A 14,428-nucleotide genomic window follows, 5' to 3' on the forward strand; every position below is an offset into this window, starting at 1 on the left:
GGGACTAATTTGCAGTGGAACGTGGAAGTAACAAATCTGTACAGTGTTTGACTTAGCCAGGGTGCTGATGGTGTGGGTGCCCCACTTGGGAGGGCCCTGGTGCAGTAACAGGATCTGTGTGAGTGCTGGCAGGGACGGATCACGGCGGAAACAGCGGCTCGGGTGTTGGGGACAAACCCTGGAATATGATCAGGTCTTTCTTCATTTGAAAATAAGTGTGCCTTGGCTGCAGAGCTTTCTCTGGAAGCATTCAAATCCTGAGATGGAAATGGGTGTTTTCTGCCTCTCTGTGTCTATATGATAACACGCTTTTCTGGTGGTTGTGTTTACTGTTATTTTATTGAAATGTGTTGTGTGGGCACACGTAACCAAATAGTCTGCTTTGGGTAATAAATGCTGTGATAAAACACTCCCAATACAGCAGGAATTAAAAGAAGATTTTCAGGCTGTTCGTAAGTTTTCGTAGTAACTTAAATTTCTCGATGTTCGTTAATTTTAATGGGACTCAGGGATTAGTTCCCATCGCTGTAGAGTAATGAAAATCAAATATGGTGTTTTTAATCCATAGCTTTAGATGTTTTACTCAGGTGGCTGCAGTGGATACTACACAGTGGATACTGTGTAGCTTAGTGACAAGCAGGAATTTTTTTGTGACTTTACAAAAAAAAAAAAGGTACATGGAGACTATTAATCATATGTAAACAGACAAAAAGATGCAACAACTTAACCTTCATGTGACTTTCCAAATTAACTGTCACTGCAACACTTCTCTCTGATGGAAGAAATCCCCATTCCACACGTGCTGATCTGGTCTGTGCATGAGCTGGGGCAGGAAGCGACTTCAGTTTTTTGCTCCCCGCAGTTCCTGTGTCTCCTTGGCCTGGTTTTTCCTGTCTCAAAGCATTTCTTGCATGTGAAAATGTAAGAAATGTAACATGTTTTGTTCCCCAGCAGATGATGAGCGTCTCTGAAATGTACCTTACTGTCTTGTTAAACTACCTGTTCTACCAGATTGAGGCAGGCAGTGTTTTCTCTGGGGTTTTTGTGTGGTGTCCCATCCCATTTTCATTTTATACTTCGTGTGTTTCAACTTCCTGTGTTGCTGTTTCCCATCTCCTCAGAGTAGAACTGCATCTGTTTCAGTTGCTACACTTATGGTTAAAGTTCATTTTCCGTGTGGATTTTGTACCCAATATGACAATTTATTACTCAGCATTGCTATTTCCTTTAAATAACTGTGTAGACCTTTTTCTTGGGTTCAGTTCAGGTTTTTTTCTCATTTGTTTTACTGGTTCCCCTTTCTCATCCCCCTCCCCCCAACTTGTATTTATTCAATTTTCATTAACCCTCTGATGTGTGTGCCCAGTTCTTGTCCTTACAAAGTTAGTTCTTTGTGGGTTCTGGTTTCTGTTCTGAGCTCTGATGGGCACCTCAACTACTGAAATGACTCCCTCAACTACTGAAATGACAAGCACATGTATGATAAGCAGACAGAAAGAATATAATGAGTTATAGTTAATATAATTAACTATTTTGGAAAACTTAATTTCCATTTTTTAGTGTATAATTTGTAATATGATCTATTTAGACTCTGAGACTGGTCATTGTCTGCAACTCAAGGAAGCCATGGAATTTACTACAGAAAGTTTATCTTTGACACTCTGAGCTCAGTAACTCTGCAGATGATGGAGAATTCTGTGTGTAACTCCTAATTTGTGCATAGTGACCTGTATTCTACTGCAGTAATTACACTCACTGCCTTGCAGTGTAATCTTTGTCCTTCAGTTAGGTGAGCAAAGAGTAATCTTGTTAATGAACAGGGTGAGACAAGGAAAATGCTTTTGATTTGCTTGTGGCATCCCTGGCAGCCAGCAAATTGCCTCAGATAATGTGCTTTATTAAACAAGTACAGCCTTGCAGAAAATTTATTAGGCCAATGCAATTGGAGAGCTATTTTTTCCTTCTGTTTCTAAATGTATTTCTTTATTGTTACAGATATTTCAAGACTTCCCTTGCCAGCAGGTAAGTTCTCTTCTTTCACTTATGTCTTGATGTGACAGCAGGCAGCTTTTAAGGGCCTGCTTGTGATACAGGCATGCTTTTATATAATCAGAATATCGGTTCTTATTGGCACTGTCGTGGCACTTAGTCATGTGGGGATCTGAGGTTGAAACAAAACCTGTTGAGGTACAGGGTTTTTTTCACTCAAACAGTGTATTTTGACAAGGGGAGGAGGTAACTGAGGTGTATTTATAGGCAGTTGTTAAATATGTGTGAGTGCTTAAAGCGACTCAGCACAACGTGTGGTGCAGCTGTCAGGGGAACAGATTAGGAGCAGCCACAAATAGTATTAGTGGTGATTCACAGGGACAATGTGCAAGGAAAGGAGGATGGAGGAGTTTATGGGCGGCAGGAATCTCCTCAGGTGGCAGTATGGGGAAGATGACACGTGTTCACCTGGCTGGGATCACAGGGGACTTGTGTCAGAGCTGGAAATACCTCCTGCTTTATTGGGCCTTGTATCTCCTATCAGTGGTGTTTAAAAATTAAGAACAAAACCCTCTAAACAAAAAACTAAAAGAACTGACAATAAACCACACCAAAACCAAACAAATAAAACAAACCAAACCCACTGACCTGATTATTTAAAAATAGCATTTTTTTGTTTATTGTTTGTTACGTTTTGTCTTTAACCAAGTGTTGAACTTCATGAATGCATTTGTGCCATGGGCTCAAGTTGTGATGCAGAGCTCAGAGTGAGGGCGCCTCCTGTTCCCTGGCAGATGGAATTTATCCATCTGTTTGTTGTGTGAATTCTGGAATCCTGATTTAAGTGCTGGTTGATCAAGGTGTTGGATGTTCACTGTCAGACCTGCTGCCTTTTGTCCTTGCCCTCTGCTTGGTGATTTTTGCTCGTGTATCTTTGTGTGTGCTTTCATTTCTTCCTGCTGAGATGTAATCCCTGCTCTGAGGTAGTTGCTTTTTACTGTTGGAAACAAGTGGAAATTTCATTTAAAAGCTTGAGAGCTGATATGTTGTAGTCTTTGCACAATAACTTTAGAGCAGCTCTTTTGAAAGAAAAAACCCCATGTTTTCAAGAAACAGTGAAGAGAACTCTAAATGTGTTTTCTTTTAGAAGAAAACTTCTAAACAAGTTTTCTCTGAAGGAAGGCATCTTTGACATTATTTTGAGTGCTGAGAGTGGTTGTCAGGCAGGCAAATACTTATTGGAAAAATAGGTACTTGGTGTTTAGGTCAGGCTTATGGCAAGATAAGGATTGTTGTGGGTTTTTCTCTGCAGCTTCTAGAATGAGGATGCGTGATGAAACCTTTTCTGGGTTTATATTTGGGACTTGAAGAGTTGGTCTGGTGTGAATCACAGTGAGATTATTCTTTTCAATTTGAGTATGGGTGTGGGCGTGTCCCAATTGTGCTTTTTAGCTGTGTCCTGGAAGCACTGAGAGAGGGCAGAGGTTTGCCCAGGATTTTGGAATGGTGAGCTTTTCCCATGGCATGGCAGGAGGCCTTTATGGAGGATATAAAAGCTACACACCACAATTTGGCAATTCCCACTGATAAGGGAACTAAGGAAACCTGTTTTAGAAACGTTCTTAAAAAATATTGTCAGAAGGGAAGGAGGGAGTCTCAGGGATCTGACTTGTCTTTGTTATTACAATATTTTTATTAATGACTGTGGTGATGGACTTTATGTGCCTTTATCTGACAGTAACACCAACATAAAATGACGTTGAACGATGGGATTAAAATTCAAAAGAAATTTGAATAATAATGAATTGGAAAAACAGTCTGGATAAAAGATATAATATAGTGGAATAAAGATAAGGTTCTGCATTCAGATGGGAAGTTTTAATCACCAGAGCTCGTCACTGCAATAAATAATGGCATTGTCTTATTTCAACTTTGGAAGAACTTTATCTCTTTTTCCTGGGTGCTGCTTTCAGCAGTGGACAATAGATGTCACTAGAAATGTTCTCACTTTGACCACCTCGTTTAAGTACTTTAAATTTTCATCATAATATGGGATGGGGGGGGTGTGTGTGGTTTTTGCAGTGTTTGAAGACCTTGCAGGAGGGAGGAGGCTTCTTGAAGTCGTCTGGATTGTAGTGTCTCGTTTGAGGTTGTGTTACATGTAAACTTGGTACAGTCAGTGCTACACCAAGGTCACCCAGACCACTTCTTTTCGTAGCAAGATCTTCTTGTAAAGCATTGTTTGTGTGCAGGTGAGTGCATGAGTTGATGAGGTTGTTGGTTAAACCATTATTCAGGAGTGTTATCTTGCATTAATCTGTGTCACTGCTCTGAAGCTCATGGGTAACTTGGGTTTTTACTACCTTGTCATGGAGGCCACGGAGATGAGCACTGAAAACTTTTGGAATGTGAACCAGGAAGGGCTTGGAGGGCACCTTGCTAAAATGTAGTTTCAAAGGTGGATAGAGAGCACAGTTCTCCTGTCTGTATGTGAAGTTCTCTTGCAACCTGAGTATGTTCACAGTATGCCTGGAGGCATGAAACACCAATTTACTCTGGTAAATGCAGTTAAACTTTCCCTGTTGACACTGCTGGGATTAGAAACAATCCCTCCTAGATTTTGTCACACTCTGAATTTAAAGCAGCTGTTGCATCTGTGTGATGGAAGTGACTTTTCTTCAGAGTTGGTCCTTTGTTCCTGACCCCGTAGTGCAAATGCTCACCACAGAATCAAGAAATCATAAAGCAGCAAAAAGCTGTATCAAAGAACTAGAGGAAAATAAAGACAAACATAAGAAATGAGAATATACTGGGTTTTGGTTAAAAATGGAACAAAAAAACTTCTCACAGAATGGATTCTAAGGTACAGGTGTTTGTTTTTGATGATGTTCTCCTCTAGACAGCATCCGAGTCAAGTAAAATCTTGCTGTCTCTTAGCATAAGGTATAAAAAAGTTAATAGGAAATAAACATTCTTTGTGTAGCTTAATCCCATATATGCAGCATATTTGATACCTGCTGTTTCTGTGTGCATTTTTTGATGCACAGTGGTACAGTTTGGGTAAGCACCATTCACACAGAATCATCGTTATCTTGCAATATTAAATGGCTTTGTAACTATTTTTAGTTCCAAGTGTCATTTAGGACAAAAAAAAAAAAAAAAAAGAAAGTTACACAACTTCAGCTCAACCTGAAGAAGGTCTTTGTGAATTACAAGCCTGTCCTCATTCAGTCTGTTCTTGGTGTGCATGGCCCTGCTGCTTCCTTAGGATGGAGCCTGTTCTGTTCCACTTCTCTGTGCACCTGATCCCTGAACAAATCCAGGTGCAGCTCCTGGCACCTTCCACGGGAGCTCAGGGCCTCAGAACAACCTGCTGCCCTTTTCTCTTACATCTTCCTTATCTGAAATCTCCACCTGCCTGTGTGATGATCTTGAATACAGCAACTCCACTCTCAAAAGCCCCCAATGCCTCGTGTGCTTGCTGAGATGCTCAAAGCTGGAAAATGAAAAACCAGCTGAGGAATTGCCAGAGAGTTGCAGTAGCAAGAATTGATGGAATTGAGGTTGTGCAGAATTCCCAAAATAAATGCTCACATGTATTACTTGGGGTAATAAATTATGCAGTGATTATTCATGCAGCTGAGAATAAACTCAGTAACACGAGCTGTTGTTAATATCCCTGCTTAAAGGGGGAAAAGGTAACCAACTGTGTAGTCAAAGTAAAAAAAAAAAAAAAAAAGGTACAAAAAAGTGGCTTTTTGGTTTGTCACTTTAACTTTAAATAAGAATTAAATACGAGCTGCACTAAGGCTGAAGAGTTTCTCTCATGTCAGAGTGCCTGGCGTGGTGCTTAAGGGATTACACGAGGAAACTGCACTTTTTCACTAAAAGCTGTATTTTCAGTAATCCCTTTAGAAATCAGGAATTTTTTTCTTCCAGGAATCTTTGCAAGTGCTGTTAAGAATTCTGATTTTTGTGCTGCTGGAAACTTAATTTTGATATATCTGTAAAGGCTGTAATGGCTTTATTTGCATTCTTACCAGTGAGAGAGTAAAAACATCTCAGTTTATGAAATATTAGTGCTATCAAGGTAGAATGGCTGCCTGCTTACCATTCAGAAGGTTTGAGAAGAATTTCCTTTTTTTGATGCAGATGTGCCCTGTAGTTTTAATTCTTCTCACTACCGGTAAGGCAAGTGCTTTTTCTAGGTTTCCAAATTCCGTATCACAAAAGTCCTGTTGCTACTGGGTGAGATTATTGCTGAAAAAAAAAACCTTAAATGTCACTTTAAGTAAGTTTCCCATGCTATTTGTGTGCTAAGCCTTCCAATTTTACAGTTTTGTGGAGTAGCTTTAATAAGTTCATCATCTCTGCCTCATAAAATGCATTTTCCCATTGTTGTAATGCCTCCGATACTTGGAAAAACAACGTATTTATCCTTTTTAAAGCTTATTGCTGTTGGATATCTGGGGGTTTTTTGTGCTGAACACTTGGGGAGGTGACAGCTGAGGTCTTGACATTGAATCTTATCTCTTTGCAAGCCTTTCCAGTGAAACTTTCTGTGCTTATTTTGGCTGTGCTTTTGATGCCGCCCTCTTCCCTGTTCCCATCCATATTTTATAGCTAATGCCCACAAGGACAATAGCAGCAGCTTGGTTTGGTAAGAATAACATTTTTAACAGTGAGGCTGACCTATGGAGTAGTGCTGAGATGATGAGATGTATTAAGCACCTCAAGAAATGGCAAGTTACTGAAATTTTAGTGTTTTTCCTTTAGAAATTTGAGCTGGACAGTCCAGAGAGTTTCCAGGTTATCTCACTGTCCATTTATTTAGTCCATAACTTCATCACTTTGTCTATTAGGATGTTGGCAGGGGAGACAGTGTTGAAAGTCTTGCTGAAATTAAGAGAAATGACAACTCCTCAGCCACCAAGCTGGTGCTTCCATCACAGAAGTCCATTAGGTTGGTCAGGCTTGTTTTCCCTTTTATGAATCCATGCTGACTACCCTGGATCACCTCACTGTCCTTGCTGTTTGTTCACCAATGGCTTTCAGGGTCCTTTGTTCCATCACCCTGTCAGGAGTGGAGTAAGATTGACCAGCCCACAGCCATCCACACACTCCCTTCTTGAAGACAGGAGTTCCTTTTGCTTTCTTCCAGCTGTCAGGAACCATCCCCCCTTTGCCACCGCTGCCTGTGAAATGGTTCAGAGTTAAGAAACTTGCCCTGGCTGGAGGACACTGTTTTTCTGGGAGTGTGGATAAGGATGGAGGAAAAAGGAGGAGATGGGGTAGAAGGAAAGAAGTTTCGATGCAGATTATTGAGAGTAGTATTAAAAATAAAAAAGAAATTCAGGACATAATTCGGGAGTATTGGGAGTGTTGTGGCACCCTTAATATCTGCTCTAGTCTGATGCTCAAAGAAGGTGAAATTTGGTGTACTGGTCACTCACTGGGACTGTGACGTGATGGGTGGAAGGAGTGAGAGTTGATGACATGGAAAGCCCCTTGTTCCTATGAAGGTTATCAGGCTGGATCAATACTCTGATAGTTTAGAACAACCAATCAGCAGTTCACCACATTCCTCTGTTGTTTCCTGTCTGGAGTTCTGGCTCTCAGGGTTTTGGGGACACCCACAATGCTGAGAGGATTGTTCTTGCTTACTCCTGTGCACTCACCTCCAAGAGGAAGAATTCCAGCAGTCAGGGGGGCATCAGATAGAAATTGTATCACTTGAATGGATAGTGTCAAAGATTTTTCTTTCCTTTGTTGTAATTAATCTCTATTTGAGGACAAATTGGAAATTTTTATCTGCTTCCTTAGAAATTAATAGTCCACATGATGCCTTTAGGAATTATGCCGTTCAGAGGGACAAGGATGCTTTTCCTAGGGAAAATCATTCACCTTTTTGCAAGTAGCAGAAAAAGGTGTGGCTTCTCCACTCTGGATAACCTGAAATATCCTGATTTCCAGTGTTGTACTCCAGCTTTGAATTAAGGCAACGGCACATATTCTTCATTCTTTGAGGTAGTTCATTTTATTCCTAGCTTGAAAAGTTTTGGTTTAGAAATAGTAAGATTATATATATATTTTCTCACTTGAGGATGATGGAGAAGCAACTTGAGCTTCAGTGTCATGCAGGCACCTGGTGACACTCCTCAGCCAGGTTTTCCTGAAAGAGGTTTCTTAGTCTTCCATTTGAGAGGTGAGTGATTTGTCTCACATAGTTAGGGGTGCAGGGAAAGGGGATCATCCAGTGCTGTATTTTAAACATATCAAGAGTTGTTCTTCTTAAGTAAAGAAAAAAAAGGCAAGTTTTTGACAGAGCTTTTGGATAAAATCTAAAAGAAGAAAACCCTGAAAATTCTATGGGGTTTGTTTATTTTGAGGGGGAAGTGGACACCTAGAACAGAAACTATGGGATTCTCCAGATTTTTGGCAGCAGAACATCAGAGGAATTGCACTGGGACTTAGAACTCTGTACTACGTGCTGTCACAAAATAAATAACTTGTGGTAATGTTTGGCTTGGAACAGGTGCTTGTGTGCTGAGAGAAGCTGTTTACCTGTTTTGGTGTCAAAGGAATCCAGAGGAGCACACAATAAATTCGTGTGTCCAGGACCTGGCAGCTCAGATTCCCAGGGTGAAGGAAGTTCATTCCACTCTGCACACCCACATGTGTGTTCTTGCTGGCAAACTGGCTGGTGCTGGTTGTGCAGGAACAGCCGAAGGGATGTTGATTATTCAGATGATGTACTTGGAGATCTGAATTAAAATTTTGACTCTGCCAAGGTTACAAAAACGGGGCATTTTCGTACAAGTTTTAGAGGGATTTTTAAAGGGTATTTGTTAAGGAGTTAGGAGCTCCTAAGGTTGATTTTTACTTTTGTAGTAGCAGGGAGTTTTTTTAGTTAATGGAAGTTTTTTTTTTAGGCGAGTTAGGGGGTGGGTATCTGCTAAGAGTGAGTGGAGAATTCATCTATCTCCTTTTACAGGATAAAAAACGGATCCAGGAGCAGAGCCAGCCTTACAGATGGAGGGCAGTGAGCTGCAGGCAGGGCATCAGGTCATTGTGAGGGACATTCTGTCGGTCCTTCAGTGGCAGTCACTGAAAGGGTCTCGTTCTGGTGCAGAATTACTTAAGGAAAAGATGAAATTTGGCAAACTGAAGGAACCAGTAATTATGGTACCTAAATTTGTGTTCTTTACTCTGTTCTGCTGAGGCCTGTGATGCATTTTCACTCCGTTTTTAAACCAGCATTCCACAGAAAGTGCAGTTTGCCTGAATTTCTGTGACCCCCTGCTGTAGTGTCAGTGTGTTGGTGCCCGAGGTTTTCACAGCAAGAGCTGTGGAGTAAAGGAAGGGTGGGGATGAAAGTGTTACTGAGAGCAAGAATCTGAAAATCAAGCTGGATCTTGTGTAGTTGGTTTATACAAAATGTTAGTGTGTGTTTTGTTCTGCAAGACCTGGGCTGGGAGTGGCTTGGGATCTTCTCCCAAAATACACATGGGCTTGTTTGAAGAGTAACATCAGGGACTGCAGTGAACCCAGAGGAAAAACACTGCACAGCTGAACTTTAATCAGCTACTTTGTTATAAGTTACGCCTAAAATGGCCATAAATAAAGTGTTTATATGATCTTTCCTTTAGTTTATTTTTACATCCTAGACAGCTCTTAATGTATAGCTCCATTGCTCAGCTCGTGTCTTAGCTCATAAATTATTTGTGCTGGGTTTGTTTGCTCAGCAGAAGACTGGAAAAGGGAAGTAGTAACAAAAATTGTGCACGTTGTGCCTATGGCTTCTTCCCCCCTTCCCTTTTTTATTTGCAGAAGGTTAAGAAGATATTTTTAATAACATATTCCATCACCTTATGATGGCTGTGGTCTCTCCTGCAGGCAGATCAATAACCTGAATATGAAAAACTACACAAGTTATTTTGTCAGGTATAAAGCTGATGTTCATCAGGTTTTCATAAGGAAGAGTCAAACTTATCAGCACTAACAAAGTCTGTTCTTTGCAGCAAGCACACTTTTTTTTTCCTTTTTTTTTTTTTTTTCAGGACTTCATTCTGACAAAAGGTCAGGATAACAGAAGTGGGGTGTTAAAATGCTTGTGCTTCCATTAGTGGGCTGGAATCACACTTGAGATGGATATGAAACTTCTTAAGAAATTCTTAAATTGTTTAACTCTAGCACAGAGATGGTTTCCAGATTACATCTTCATTCAGTAATTATTCCTTTAAGAAGATCCTTAAAACTAAAGTTACTAGTTATTGTCCATTCAGATGACTTACTGGAATGGTTTCACATGGTTTGATTTTTTTTTTCTTTTAATTATTATTTTAAGGGTTTTTTTTTCATGGCAGTTTGTGAGAGTTATCTGTGATAACTGTTTCTGTGAAAGGCTTAATAAAGAAAAATAGTGGAACTGTATTTCCAGGATTAATAGGACTTATGTTGTGATTCAGATTGTCTTCAGATGTTTTAGTGGAGCAAACCTAAGGCTTTATGATAAAGAAGGGTGAGGGAGCCAAATGATACAGTGACATGTTAGAGGTGGTGACTGTGGTTGAGGTTCTGGAAACATCAGTAACTGAATTATTGAAATGTTTTTATGTAGAATTTCCTCAAGTAGGGTTTTAAGTAGAAATTTTAAGGACAGTGATCAGGCTTTGTCTAATGACCTGCATCCTTCCAAACTTGAGGGGATAAAGGAAGTCTGTCCTTCTAGCCTAAGGCAGAGTTGACTAAAGTCATTCCTTGAAGGAATTAACCTATTAAGGTGGTGGTTTCACACCTTCTGCAATTTAAAAATTCTTACTATGCATTTATTTCGGGGTACTTGAACTTCCCTACTCCCAGTTGAAGTTTGCTACCCCTGTTGTCCACGTCTGGGTGGCAGAGCAAGGTTTATGTTCTGCCTCTGGTTATGCAGTCACTGATTTTTATCCCGGTCTGATGTTCACTCAAAAGCTTTAGTACTGAATCTTGGTTGAAATACATCAAATGGGATTGGGGAGAGCAGTACCAGAGGTTTTTTTGGAAGCTGTGCTCTCCAGCTCAGAACTGCACCAGAGATGAGCTCCTGGCCCTGTCAGATGCTGTTACACGCTGACAGTGTTGTTCCTGTGATGTTTCCTAATGTAGGTCATTCGGGCTGCCATCAGAAAGTGGCTTTTTGATGTTTTGTTTACCGTTTGAAGACACAGGATACTTATTTAACATCCCTTCTGTAGATCTGAAGGAGGGCTGTGCCCAAACAGCTCTTTCCCAGCTGGATCAGTTGGTCTTGTACATCTTGGTCTTGCCTGGTTTAATTTTCCTAACAGAATTCTTGCACGTGTTTCCAGCTTCATCAAAGCACTGCCTTTCGTGCTGAAGTTTGTCCTCCAGTTAACAGGTGAAGTTTAGCACACTTAAAGCTCAGCTGAGTTTGGAGCTACAGAGAAGATGTTTTATTGGTCTGCTCACCAATTTATGCATCAATTTATGTGTTATAAAAGATGGTATGAGCTGCCTTTGACACACTGAGTGCTGTTCCATCTTGTTACCTAAACAAGCTCGAGCTGTATTTGGTGGGGAGCTCCTGGAAGCCTTTTTTTAAAACTAAGCAACATGTTCTTGTGTTCTCTGAGCTCTTTCATACCTCTCTGCAGGCATTTTCATAGGCAAACAGAACTTGTTCAGCAGAACTGGGCTGTCTTGTGTAATTGGAGGAGCAAATGAGGCTATTTCAGGTGGTGGATTCTGCATGGAATAAAAGGTTTTATGTTAGCTGAAGATGACCTTTCACTGCCTGTAACAGCAGAAAATGACTGCCTGAGGAGCTGCTCCTTGAAAGTTTATTGCTGTTCTCATGAAGCAGCGATACAGGTTAAAGCCCTTGTAAATGGAATGTCCCTTCTTGGTACGAAAATGGGGAGAGGGATTGATTAAAGTGAATAAGAATTGTTTTTTCTGTGGTTTGGAGGCTCAGGGACACCTGGCCTCTACTAGTGGTTCTCCTAAACAAACTGTTTTTTGGAATTTTTCAATCCAAAATATGCTAATTGGAGAGGGAAAGGGAGATTTGTGTCTATTTTACAATATTTTCTTATTTTTTTTAAATACACTGGTCTTTGCTTGATAGCTCAGGCACAGAATTTGCTTGGTCATTACAGCAGTCCTAATGTTTGTACCGTAAAACTTGAAAAATATGTTTTGTAAAAATGAATAATTAATTTTTAATTTTCTCTTTTCTTTGACTTGGAGGGTATCAGCACTGGCTTGTTGATTTGTTCTGCAATACTGGAACTTTAAACTTAAATAGCCTGAGCCTATAAGAGTTTATTTATACATAGGGGATTTATGCTATGCTCATCCTTCACTGAGAAGTACAATGTGAACTGTTCCACCAGTATGTTTATTTTTATATATATATATATATAAAAATGGAATAATGTGAGCTCATGGATTATTTTTTTATTCAGTTTGTAATTGCATTTAATGGTTTGGAAGTCTGAGGAATTTCCAGTGTTATATTTGTGGTTTATGTAACACCGGGAATCAGGTACAACTCACGTTAATCAGGTACAACTTTATGCTAAAAAGATGTTAGCAGCTATAAGTTTTTTGGTAAGCTGTTGCTCTAACTTTATATTTAACATCTGAAGGAGAAGCAGGACAAGGGAGACATGTCCAGACTGCACCATTTCTGATAACTGCAGCCACAGAGAGTAAAATTAATTTTTCTTACTTTCTTTCCTGTAACTGGTATTGGATGAGCGAGAAAGCAGCCCAGATATGAACAGACACTAAAGAGACTTGCTGACCCATAAGCAACTTCATTTTCTTATGTCACTCTTAGCAGATGTGGCTAATTATTTCCAGGTTATCCTTGAATTAATCAAGATGGATCTTAAGAAAAGTCAATTGATCCACTCATGGATCCCTTCCACTGAACAAAAGTAATCCCCTCAGAATGCATTTTCTTTAAACAGCATTAAAGGGTTGAGGTCCTCCCCCTTCAGGTACCTTCTGCTGTGTTCACCTCATAAATGGAAGGTTTTCCCCATAGATAAAGGAAGTTTTCAAAGGTTCTGGTGACCATTTGGGTTGCTTTGTCTCACCCCTGATCCTCCCCATCGGAGAAGGCTGAAGAGAAGCAGTGCAAACTGGTGCACACACTGAACCTGTGGCAGAGCAAATCATCAGATTTTATGTTGCAGTATGATGAGGAATAGCATGTGTAGGGTTCTCTTGTCCTCCTCTTTTCACCTCTTCTTTCCAGGTCTCCACGAAGCAGATTTTAGCTTTAAGCACTGCAATTGTGAAGGAACTTCTCAAAGATGCCTTGAGGATAGCAATGGTTTTGTTGGTTGGGTTTTTTTGTAAATAGCCTAGAACATGAAGAGACAGAAGACTGGAATCAGTGCCCTAAGGAAGGAGCAATTTTAAACCATTCTAAGGCTTTCATGGTGTTGACTTTATCCTTCTCTTACAGTAAAGACTTCGAAAAATTAATGGAAGGAAGTGGGAGAAAATGAGCGGGTGAGTCCTCCCACAAGGAAATCTGCTACAACTTTCATGCCTGAAAACTAATACAACCCATATGGGCTCAAAAAATGGCTAGTCTTTATTTATGAAACAATAAAAATAAAGGTAACAGTGGTCCTTCTAACATCTGCTGTCTCAGCAGCAGGGGCTGGGAGGCTGCGGTGCTGTCTGCTCTGCTGCACAGCATCAGGGGGTCCCCTGGGGAAGGGGAGGTGGGGAAACTTCATTAACACTGCATTCCTCCTGCTCTGTTTTGTCACCCACCTCACTACTACCAGTGGGTTGAGATTTGAAAAGAAGACCAGTGAATTCTGACCACTCCTATTTTAAAATGTAGCTCAGAGGATACTAAGGCTGAATGGATGACTGTGGTCCAGAAGGTGATGAAGTGTTGCTTTAGAACTCTGCACTTTTGGGGATTACTCAAGATGTATCCTACTGTAAAATTCATCAGTTGGAGGAAGATAACTATAAATTCACTATTGGACTGAATTTTTGACAGGAGAATGTCCTATGCAGAGCTCCTCAGCAGTTTATATTCTAGAATGAGCTTATGTAAGTCATCTTTTGCTTTTTCAAACTTCAAGAGAAAAATGTCCTGATCTAGTTTAGAGCATGGAATTTGAGTTTGTCTGTACTGCAGAAAGTCAAATGAACTCATGGTTAAATAAGAAGGACCATCTCTGGTAGCAGCAGAATGATGTCTGAGCTTCTCAGGTGTTCAGAGACCCTTGGAGGACATGAAACCCATCACTCTGGTTCTCCTTCAGGAGAAATCTATGCTAGAGAAGATGTTGGTGGAGGGGCAAGAGCTTGGTAGTGGGCAAGGAAGAGAGATTTAGAGACCAGGTAATCAAAGGTAGATTTTCAAGACAGCCTTAGCAAACCTGAGCTCAGAGTGAGG

At 40.4% G+C, this 14,428-nt stretch overlaps 1 protein-coding gene across 1 annotated transcript in view; it reads left to right on the top strand.

Moving 5' to 3' along the window:
• The window catches only part of PTK2 (protein tyrosine kinase 2), a 188,481-nt gene that overhangs the window by 39,155 nt on the left and 134,898 nt on the right, over positions 1-14,428 (top strand). The window contains exon 3 of the mRNA XM_050330652.1: positions 1,996-2,022. The gene's annotated coding sequence lies outside the window, so the exon portion shown is untranslated. The remainder of the gene's footprint in view (positions 1-1,995; positions 2,023-14,428) is intronic.

The sequence above is a fragment of the Myiozetetes cayanensis genome, unplaced genomic scaffold, assembly GCF_022539395.1.
Source record: "Myiozetetes cayanensis isolate MyiCay16 unplaced genomic scaffold, myiCay2020 scf1, whole genome shotgun sequence".
Classification (NCBI taxonomy): Eukaryota; Metazoa; Chordata; class Aves; order Passeriformes; family Tyrannidae; genus Myiozetetes; species Myiozetetes cayanensis.